At 41.6% G+C, this 9,998-nt stretch overlaps 1 non-coding gene across 1 annotated transcript; it reads right to left on the bottom strand.

Annotated features, from left to right (window-relative positions):
- Nucleotides 1–8,952: 8,952 nt before the first annotated feature.
- Nucleotides 8,953–9,059, bottom strand: LOC126196827 (U6 spliceosomal RNA). Its single transcript, XR_007539265.1, has one exon. It is a non-coding gene; the product is annotated as a U6 spliceosomal RNA (small nuclear RNA).
- Between the last annotated feature and the right edge of the window lie 939 nt (nucleotides 9,060–9,998).

Here is a 9,998-nt window from a genome sequence, read left to right as displayed (position 1 = left end):
AGCATTTGTTTTAAAATAAAAGGGGAAACTAATCACTGAACCTGTGCGTAAGCAAACGCGTTGGATGTGGTAACGGAAAAGCTACGAGGTGAGTGGCTTAGGTGCAAAAAACGTAACCTCGGAATACAAGAGAAAATTGTGGATAAAATTATTTACTCCTAAGATATGGATGTGAGGCATGTACACAGTTCCTGATAACATTAATTCCTAAAACATTAAAGGGGAGCACCGATACATTCACCGTTATAATGTACACCTAAAATCATTGGTGTGAATCATTCACACAACTGCTGTTGCCAGATAACTGATCGCAATAACTCGCGAAACGGTACATGTTTCGCAGTACACCCGCGTGCCCACATGGTTTGTGGAGACGCAATTTCTAGGTATCGTGGCCAAATTGCCACAATATCCCCTCACACAATCATGAACAGTTAACAAACATTCTTTAAAACAAATATGAGATCGGACAGTAAGTGATGACAGTAGCCCAACAAACTCTAATTTTCCATCACAAGCCTGGCTCCCCACGGACGAAAGACACATAAAGCAAGGAGAATTTACTAGAAGGCAAAGCTATTAATACTTAGAAAAATAAAAGCTTATACAGGCACAGCTGAAGGCAAACAGACATTCATACAGAAGCGAGTGCCCATTTCTTATCGACACCTTTGTGTGGCGCTCTTCCGGTGGATCCAAGTCTGCTACAGAAATTTACTAATAGAAAAATCTGCCAAAGTTTTGCATTCCTTGCTGCGACAAGGTAAAGCAATCTTTCAGAGAAGCGAGAGCAAAAGCTAACAGATCTCCTCTCCCCAAGTAGCAACGCGCCCTTCTTCGAGTGGAGCACAGCTGTGGACGCTTTCCGTACCGGCGGCAGACTGCCCCCTTTTTCTTCTCCAGCCTCTTCCACGCTCCTAGTGGCCCGGAAAACCCAAAGATGCCATTTCTGCCACCAACCTAACGCAGATGGATTTCTCACAAGTAGCGCAAATCTCTTTGCCTACTTGACCACTACGAGAGTTGGCCACTCTGTACAACTGCTGCTGAATCTGTATGATTATCGCAGACTTTCTGCAGCAGACTACGGCACCATCTAGCAACGTGACACACAACGACATTCTTTCAATCACACCACAATGAGAGTTATGAGAAAAGATAAACGAGGAAACGAAAGAGAAATGCTAGTTAAAATGGGGTGCCGGACTAATGAAAGGTGGCTGCAGCACCCTTTCAGTATCTCTGTATAGGTAGGTGTGGTGTTCTCTCGGTCATGAATCTCATATCGATTCATGCCTTCTTACCCGATTTATGTCTTCGTATGAAAGTGAATATAATTACTTTCAATGAAATGATGAAACCGTAGTAGTTTGTCACAAAAGCTACCACAAAAGAATGCAACAGTTTCACAATAACGCTCTTCACCTTTTCGCTTTCGAAACAAGTGTTTTCAATGTTTTTGAAGTTGCGTTCTGTTTTGGAAATTTTGACTCTAGAATTTGTTTTTTGTAACGTAGTTCACAACCGTTTATTTCTTGTTTCCATTTCTATGAAATGTCTGTGTTGTACCTCGCCTGCTCTCACTATTCATCACATTTACTTGCTACGGTAACGTATTCTTACCACATGTCTCTTACGCAATATCCAATGTTCAGTATGACAACTGCCGAAACCACATTAAGAAAACAAACATTTTAATAATCGGGCACACAGTTCATATGCCGTAAAGAAAAAAAAAGTAGAAGCGCACGAGACGGTTTTGAACGCAGTTCGTACGTAGTACACTCCAACACCGTGATCAGTTAACTGCGACTGGTTGATTTCTCTCGGTACTTGCACTTGTTAAGTTTCGACCGTTCACTGTTTTCATTTTTTCCACACTTCAGTACACCTTCTTCCTGTTTCCATGTTTGACCTGTGTTCTACTTTAGACGGACTACGCAATGGGCCATCTTACCACTAAATCTGAAGGGGGCGCCATGTGGAGTTGCCCCTGTTAGTGGCCAGCAACTTCCCGCCGTAATATACTACACACAACGAATGATGTGGCACTATGAAGAAATATTTATAACGTTTTGCGACTGAACTAATTATTATTTCATTAATACGCTTACTATGTAATATGTTTCTAATCCGACTGATGGGTGTATAAGTCTTTGTGACTGAACTGTCTCTATTTACTGAAATAAGTGTTATGCACTATAATTTCTAACATGTCACACATCGGCAATTGGCTGAGTGCATCATGTCCAAAGGCCACAAATGAAGATAATAATAAAAAGAATTCGAGACTTTTTGTGAGAAATCCACCTCCAACGTTTGGCCACATAATATCGTATATCCGGTACGACAGGCAATACACCGAAGACAGGTCAGCTCTTTCATTGGAATAATGGTGCGCTCTAAATGTTTCGTGAATTCCGAACTGGTTTATGACTTCTTACTATCATAATCTGGCTCGTTAATATAGAGTACTCAGGTGAAAGATGTTATTTTCGTTCGATGGTTTAAGCCGCCTTGGTGAAACAGATGGTCCCAATGTACGCAATTGGCACGTCAGCATGTGGCTATACCATGCAGATATATAGAAGTTCCATTACATTCGGTGAGAACATGATTATTCTCCCAGAGTTAGCTATCTTTTCCACTGACAGAGGAAGTCTACAAACAGCGTTCCGTTGGGAAGAGAAGGTGTCAACGATTACCCGACTTTAAGCTGCTACGACGAATACCTGTAGCTATGTGGCATTTAACGTTTGCCAAATAAAAGGCGCATAGTTTCGCATAGCAACTGTAATGTGTCTGGAGAGTAGATGCAGTAACAGGGTGAAGTATTTTATGTGGGTAAGAAGCATTAACTAAAGAATAAACAGTTCTAATGAAATAAATTAACCACTAAAACTTCAACTATTTTTGCGAAACCATATCCTATTCTCAACTGAGAGCTTTCTGAACTTGTAATACTCCAAACAGTTAATGTTCCAGTCTCGACAATCCAATATCTCTCCTAAAATGACGCATGCAACTGACTTCGTTCAAACTCTGATATTGTTGTTGTTGTTGTTGTAGTCCTCAGTCCTGAGACTGGTTTGATGCAGCTCTCCATGCTACTCTATCCTGTGCAAGCTTCTTCATCTCCCAGTACCTACTGCAACCTACATCCTCCTGAATCTGCTTAGTGCTTCCCTCTACGAGTTTTACCCTCCACGGTGCCCTCCAAAGCTAAATTGGTGATCCCTTGATGCCTCAGATCATCTCCTACCAACCGATCCCTTCTTCTAGTCAAGTTGTGCCACAGACGTCTCTTCTCCCCAGTCCTATTCAATACCTCCTCATTAGTTATGTGATCTACCCATCTAATCTTCAGCATTCTTCTGTAGCACCACATTTCGAAAGCTTCTATTCTCTTCTCGTCCAAGCTATTTATCGTCCATGTTTCACTTCCATACATGACTACACTCCATACAAATACTTTCAGAAACGATTTCCTGACACTTAAACCTATACTCGATGTTAACAAATTTCTCTTCTTCAGAAGAGAAGATACTAAGAAGACGAAGTTGCGAAATTCGCACTACGTCTGTAAAAGATGTAACGAGAGTGACGGATAAGCAGTAAGTGTAAATAGGCAGGTAATCCACTGAAAGAATCCCAAAACTAATAATCATTCGTGACTGTGACTAATATTCTTCTAAGTTTCTTAACAGATGTATCTCTCCCATGATGCGACATTGTCGCGAAAGAACAGTGACCCGTATATACAATAAGTGCATTAGGACTTCGTTATTGTGAAACAGATCTGCTGATGGTCATTAAAGACTGAAACCAGTAATCTGTTACCAAAACGTTTGTGACCATAGACGTAAATTAAAGCAAACTTAGATGCATCTCTAAACACTAAATATTCTCCTCCTTTAGCTACGTCCAGAATCTAATTCTCGTGTACAATCTGCTAAGTAAATGAAATTGTATGGAAAAATTTGTACAACTTCATACTTCAAGAAATAATGCAAGAAGGTACAGTAAATATCCGTTACAGCTAAATAATCCACACTCGATCAACCCATAGGAAAAATATCCAAGGTGTTCCGTGAACGTAAATAGAGAACCACAGCTTTTATGGGTAGAAGAGTTTTAGCACATTCGAAGAAAGTGTAATATGAGATCTATAGTTTTCGTTGTTGAAATTTCACGGCTATCAAGTGGTGATTTAACAACATAGTTGATCACAAACACTGAGATTTATTTTGTTTATGGTTCCCCAAAGACTGATCGTTTTTACGTCGGAGTGTATCAAATAGCAGAATTCGTAAATACACACTAGTGTGCTAATCTTAAAGACCAAAGTAACTTTCGCATGATGTGTTATTACCAAGTAATATAGCTGCTAGAAACTTAGACCATACAAAGAAGCAACTGCTGCAGGATAGTAAAGAAGGTAACTGCAAGAAATACATAATGTGGCAACAGAAATGACATTTACATTGAAAAATAATAAGTACACCGAAGTCACCACGAGTTTTGCTGTTCCCTTCAACATTATTAATGGCGGGAGATGATTTTTAATAACGTGCGTGATCTGCTCGGTCAGCAATGATTGTTTTCTCCAACGTGCGGCCACCTGGTGACAAGTTTGGTAAGGAAGTCTTGTGCCAGGGCGTTCCATTCTTCCATCAGTGCGGCTGACAACTGCTGGATGATCTTTGGTGCATGTGGACGCTCTAAAAATACGTCTCCTCAACGCATTCCACAAGCGGTTTAACGCGCTGGAACGAGCAGACGAGTCCATTCATCCAGTATTCCTCCAAAAGCTCCTTCACCTGCGCAGTTGCGTGCTGTAGGGGAGCGAGGGGCTTGTTGTAACAGTTTTCATGAAAATTAATATATCTTGAGATCCATTGATGAAATTGCTACTAAATAAAGATGGATGGATGCTATAACTCTTCCTCTACCAAATCACGTTAAAATAATACCATAACTGAAACTTCCTGGCAGATTAAAACTGTGTGCCCGACCGAGACTCGAACTCGGGACCTTTGCAAGGTTCACAGGAGAGCTTCTGTAAAGTTTGGAATGTAGGAGACGAGATACTGGCAGAAGTGAAGATGTGAGTACCGGGCGTGAGTCGTGCTTCGGTAGCTCAGATGGTAGAGCACTTGCCCGCGAACAGGCAAAGGTCCCCAGTTCGAGTCTCGGTCGGGCACACAGTTTTAATGTGCCAGGAAGTTTCATATCAGCGCACACTCCGCTGCAGAGTGAAAATCTCATTCTAATACCATAACTATTGGTCATTATTTTACAATCAATTATTTGCTAGAAGAAGTGCGGTGTTACAACTTACCTAGTGTTTGGGGCAAGTTGTAACGTCTACTGGGGCAAGTAGAAACGACAAAAAAAATTGTTAACAAAATTGGCATCTTTCTAAAGTAGGTATTGTGTAATTCCTATCAAAAATCAACTTAAGTACACTCTTTAAGTAATCAACATTATGGCACTTTTCAATCACAGTAAGTAATTAAATTATTTATATATAAGGTATGTTTCGTAATTATCTCTTTTTAATATCTATCTAACAAAGTATTGCACTTATATACGAATCAACATTTGTTAGGTTTCATTATAGTTAAATTCAGTCTTCCTCTGAGCTACAATTAATACAAATAAAATATATAGTGTCTCCTATAACACATACCACATGTGCCCACATCTTATAAGTTTCAACATTCGACCCAACCTTCTTTATTTGAATCTGTGTAAGCGTCACCACAAACCAGACAATACCATACTTTTGATTCAGATTCTGAATCTGACTTTATTTTATACACCCTCATTCTAGAAGAAAGGAAACACAATAAGTAGGTATCTACATCATAACGTGGGGCATGTTGTAACACGTTACAACAAGCCCCGGGATTTTGTTACAACTAACCCCATGGTACGATTTTTTACATTTATCAAGATAACTATTTAAACAATTTAGCAATCTGAAAAACTGTTACACATTATCAGAGATAGATAAATTTGAATGTAAATAAGCAACAGAAAGTTGCCAATTGGTCGGTAATAATAACGCAAACCAAAATGTTACGACAGTACAATTTTATATTACCTTGCAAAAGTGAAGCGCGTGCACACTTCCGCTGACTGCGCCGGCCGGCGGGACACTGGCTATGGCAACATGATGAGGCGCGGTTTGTAGGTCAAATCGAGTCAAAGAAATAAGCTAATAAAGTTTAAGAGGCTAGTGAAAAGAGCCTGTTACTACTTACCCCTGTTAAAAAAAGCCCCTCGCTCCCCTACTGTATTGTCATCTATAAAAAGAAAGTCAGGCGCGAAAGTACCACTGAAAAGACGTATACGGTGAAGGAGTACTTTGTCACAATAACGTTGACCTGCGAGTGTACCGCGTTCCAAGTTTTTTTGACGGCAGTCCACAAATGCCTCCCCACACAATAACACATGGATCACCGAAATGATCATTGTCGTCAATGTTCCAGGGTGCTTTACGTACTCACACCTCTCGCAGTATGAGGGTACATCCAGGATCACAACTCATACTGAATATGGTCTAGTGCGAGAAGAGCACACTGCTCCATGTCACGTTGGTCCAGTGCTTATGATCTTGGCATCACTGCATACGGCACTGCCTATATGTGGGTGTCAATGGCACACAAAGTACTGGTCGCCCGGTAATGGGACTACCCCATACAACAGCCATGCCACTGTGAAGCGTGCCTTCTAGTAGTCTTACATGCCTTCACGTAGTGTTAAATATGGTCTCAATTATACCCCCCCCCCTCCACACCACTTTGACGTGGGTCCGTTCTAGCCAGCTGCACAATGTGGCTATCATTTGCTGCTGTAGATGACCGTGCTCCTCCCCTCTGGCAGTGGTGCCTGTGGTTCGAACGCTCCCTATGCAAGAAAAAAAAAACCAGAACAAACAAACACCACCCGAACAGATCTTCAAGGCCAAGCGGCACCGACCGACTAATAGAGAGCGTCATGACGGATACAGGGATTAGTGTACACAAGGTCGTTGTAGCGAGGCTCACAACTATATCAACAAAAACAACTAAAAATAAACGCAAAATATATCTATTTAAAACAGCAGATAAAAATTCGCTTGATGCCTTCCTAAGAGAGAGTCTCCATTCCTCCCAAACTAATTATATCAGTGTAGACCACATATGGCTCACATTCAAAGATACCGGATAAGTTAATAAGAGACGGGAGTGATCCACCAAGGTAAACAAACCACTTCAGAACACTGTTGCAGAAGCAACGAAAAAAGCATGCCAAATTCAGAAGAACGCAGAATCCTCAAGACTGGCTACGTTTCATGGACGCTCGAAATTTAGTGCGGACGTCAATGCGAAATCCTTTTAACAGTTTCCACAATGAAACATTGTCTCAAAATATGGTAGAAAACCCAAAGAGATTCTGCTCGTATGTAAAATACACCCATGCCAAGAAAACAGTCAATACCGTCACTGCTCGATAGCGATGGAAATGTTACCGATGACTGTGCCACTAAAGCCGAGTTACTAAATACAGTTTTCCGTAATTCCTTCACGAAAGAAGACGAAGTAAATATTCTATAATTTGAAACCAGAACAGCTGTAAGCAGGAGTGACATAAAAGTAGATATCTTAGGTGTTGCGAAACAACTCAGATCACTTAAGAAAGGGAAGTCTTCCGGTCCAGATGGTATACCAATCAGGTTCCTTTCAGATTATGCACACACAATAGTGCCTTTCTTAGCAATCGTATACAACCACTCACTTGACGAAAGGTCTGTTCCTAAAGACTGGAAAGTAGCACAGGTCACACCAATATTCAAGAACGGAAATAGGAGCAACTCATTGAATTACAGACCCATATCACTGACCTCAATTTGCAGTAGGATTTTGGAGCATATACTGTACTCCAACAATATGAATCGCCTTGAAGAAAAAGACTTTTTGATACATAACCAACACGGATCCAGAAAACATCGTTCTTGTGCAACATAGTAATGAGTGCTGTCGGCAAGGGATCTCAGATCGATTCCATATTCCTAGATTTCCAGAAGGCTTTTGATACCGTTCCTCAAAAGCGACTATTAATCAAATAGCGTGCAAAAGGAGAATCATCTCAGTTGTGTGACTGGATTCATGGTTTGCTCTCAGAAAGGTCACAGTTCGTAGTGATAGACGGTAAATCATCGAGTAGGACAGAAACATCTGGCGTTCCGCAAGGTAGTGTCATAGACCGTCTGCTGTTCTTGATTTACGTAAACGATCTAGGTGATAATCTGAGCAGCCCCCTTCGACTGTTTGCAGATGGCGCTGTAATTTACCGTCTAGTATAATCATCAGACAATCAATTCCAATTACAAAATGATCTAGAGAGAATTTCTGTATGGTACGAAAAGTGGCAATTGGCACTAAACAAAGAAAAGTGCGAGGTCATCCACATGGGTACTAAAAGATATCCGATAAATTTTGGTTATACGATATATGGCACAAATCTAAGGGCAGTCATTTCAACTAAATACCTAGAAATTACAGTTACGGACAACTTAATTTGGAAGGACCACATAGATAATAATCTACATCGAGATCTACATACATACTCCACAATCCACCATAAGGTGCGTGGCGGAGGGTACCTCGTACTAAAACTAGCATCTCCTCTCCTTGTTGCACTCCCAAACAGAACGAGGGAAAAATGACTACCTATATGCCTCTGTACGAGCCCTAATCTCTCTTATCTTTGTGATCTTTCCGTGAAATATAAGTTGGCAGCAGTAAAATTGTACTGCAGTCAGCCTCAAATGCTGGTTCTCTAAATTTCCCGAGTAGCGATTCACGAAAAGAACGCCTCCTTTCCTCCAGAGACTCCCTCCCGAGTTCCTGAAGCATTTCCGTAACACTCGCGTGATGATCAAACCTACCAGTAACAAATCTAAAAAATGTGGAACGCTTCACGATTTTGCGTGTCATCCTTGCACAGGGGTCATGCTAATCTTGTGTGTATCGTTCCGATTATAGTATATGTACCGCCGAAGCGAGTACAATGTGGGGTAGGCGAAACAAAGACTGCGCTTTGTTGGCAGAACACTTAGAAGAGGCGTCAAACGCACTAAAGAGACAGCATACATTACACTTGTCCGTCCTCTGCTGGATATTGCTGCACGATGTCGGATCCTTACCAGGTAGGATTGACGGAGGACATCGAAAAAGTGCAAAGGAGGGCAGCTCGTTTCGTGTTATCGCGCAATACTGGTGAGAGTGTCACTGATACGATACGCGAGTTGGGGTGGCAGCCACTGATACAAAGGTGGTTTCCTATGCGACGAGATCTATTTACGAAATTTCAGTCACTAAGTTTCTCTTCCGAATGCGTAAATATTTTGTTGAGACCCACCTACGTAGGGAGAAATGATCATCACACCAAAGTAAGAGAAATCAGAGCTCGAATGGAAAGATTTATGTGTTTCCTTTTCCAACGCGCCATTCGAGAGTGGAATGGTAGAGAAGTGGTATGAAAATGATTCTGTGAAACCTCTGCCAGGCACTTAAGTGTGAACTGCAGAGTAACAATGTACATGTAGATGTAGATGTAGACCGGCCGCCGTGTTTTCCTCAGCCCTCAGGCGTCACTGGGTGCGGATACGGAGGTGCATCTAATCAGCACACCACTCTCCCAGCCATTGTCAGTTTCCGTGACCGGTGTCGCTACTTCTTGATCAAGTAGCTCCTCAACTGTCCAGACAAGGTCTGAGGCGACGTTGTTCCCTTACAGCACTCGGAAGACCCGGATGGTGACCCATCTAGTGCTAGCCAAGCCCGACAGCATTTAACTTTGGTGATCTCACAGGAACCGTTGTTATGTTGCGAGCAATATCCAGCTCCTGGGCTATACTCGTTCTATTTCGTCCTTCTTCCAATTTCCCGACGATTGTTCCTGTAACATCCACGAGATAAATTTTAGGTACAGTGCGACGAGAGGAA

The sequence above is a fragment of the Schistocerca nitens genome, chromosome 7, assembly GCF_023898315.1.
Source record: "Schistocerca nitens isolate TAMUIC-IGC-003100 chromosome 7, iqSchNite1.1, whole genome shotgun sequence".
In the NCBI taxonomy this organism is placed as follows: domain Eukaryota; kingdom Metazoa; phylum Arthropoda; class Insecta; order Orthoptera; family Acrididae; genus Schistocerca; species Schistocerca nitens.
This window is presented reverse-complemented; position numbering and strand designations above follow the sequence as displayed.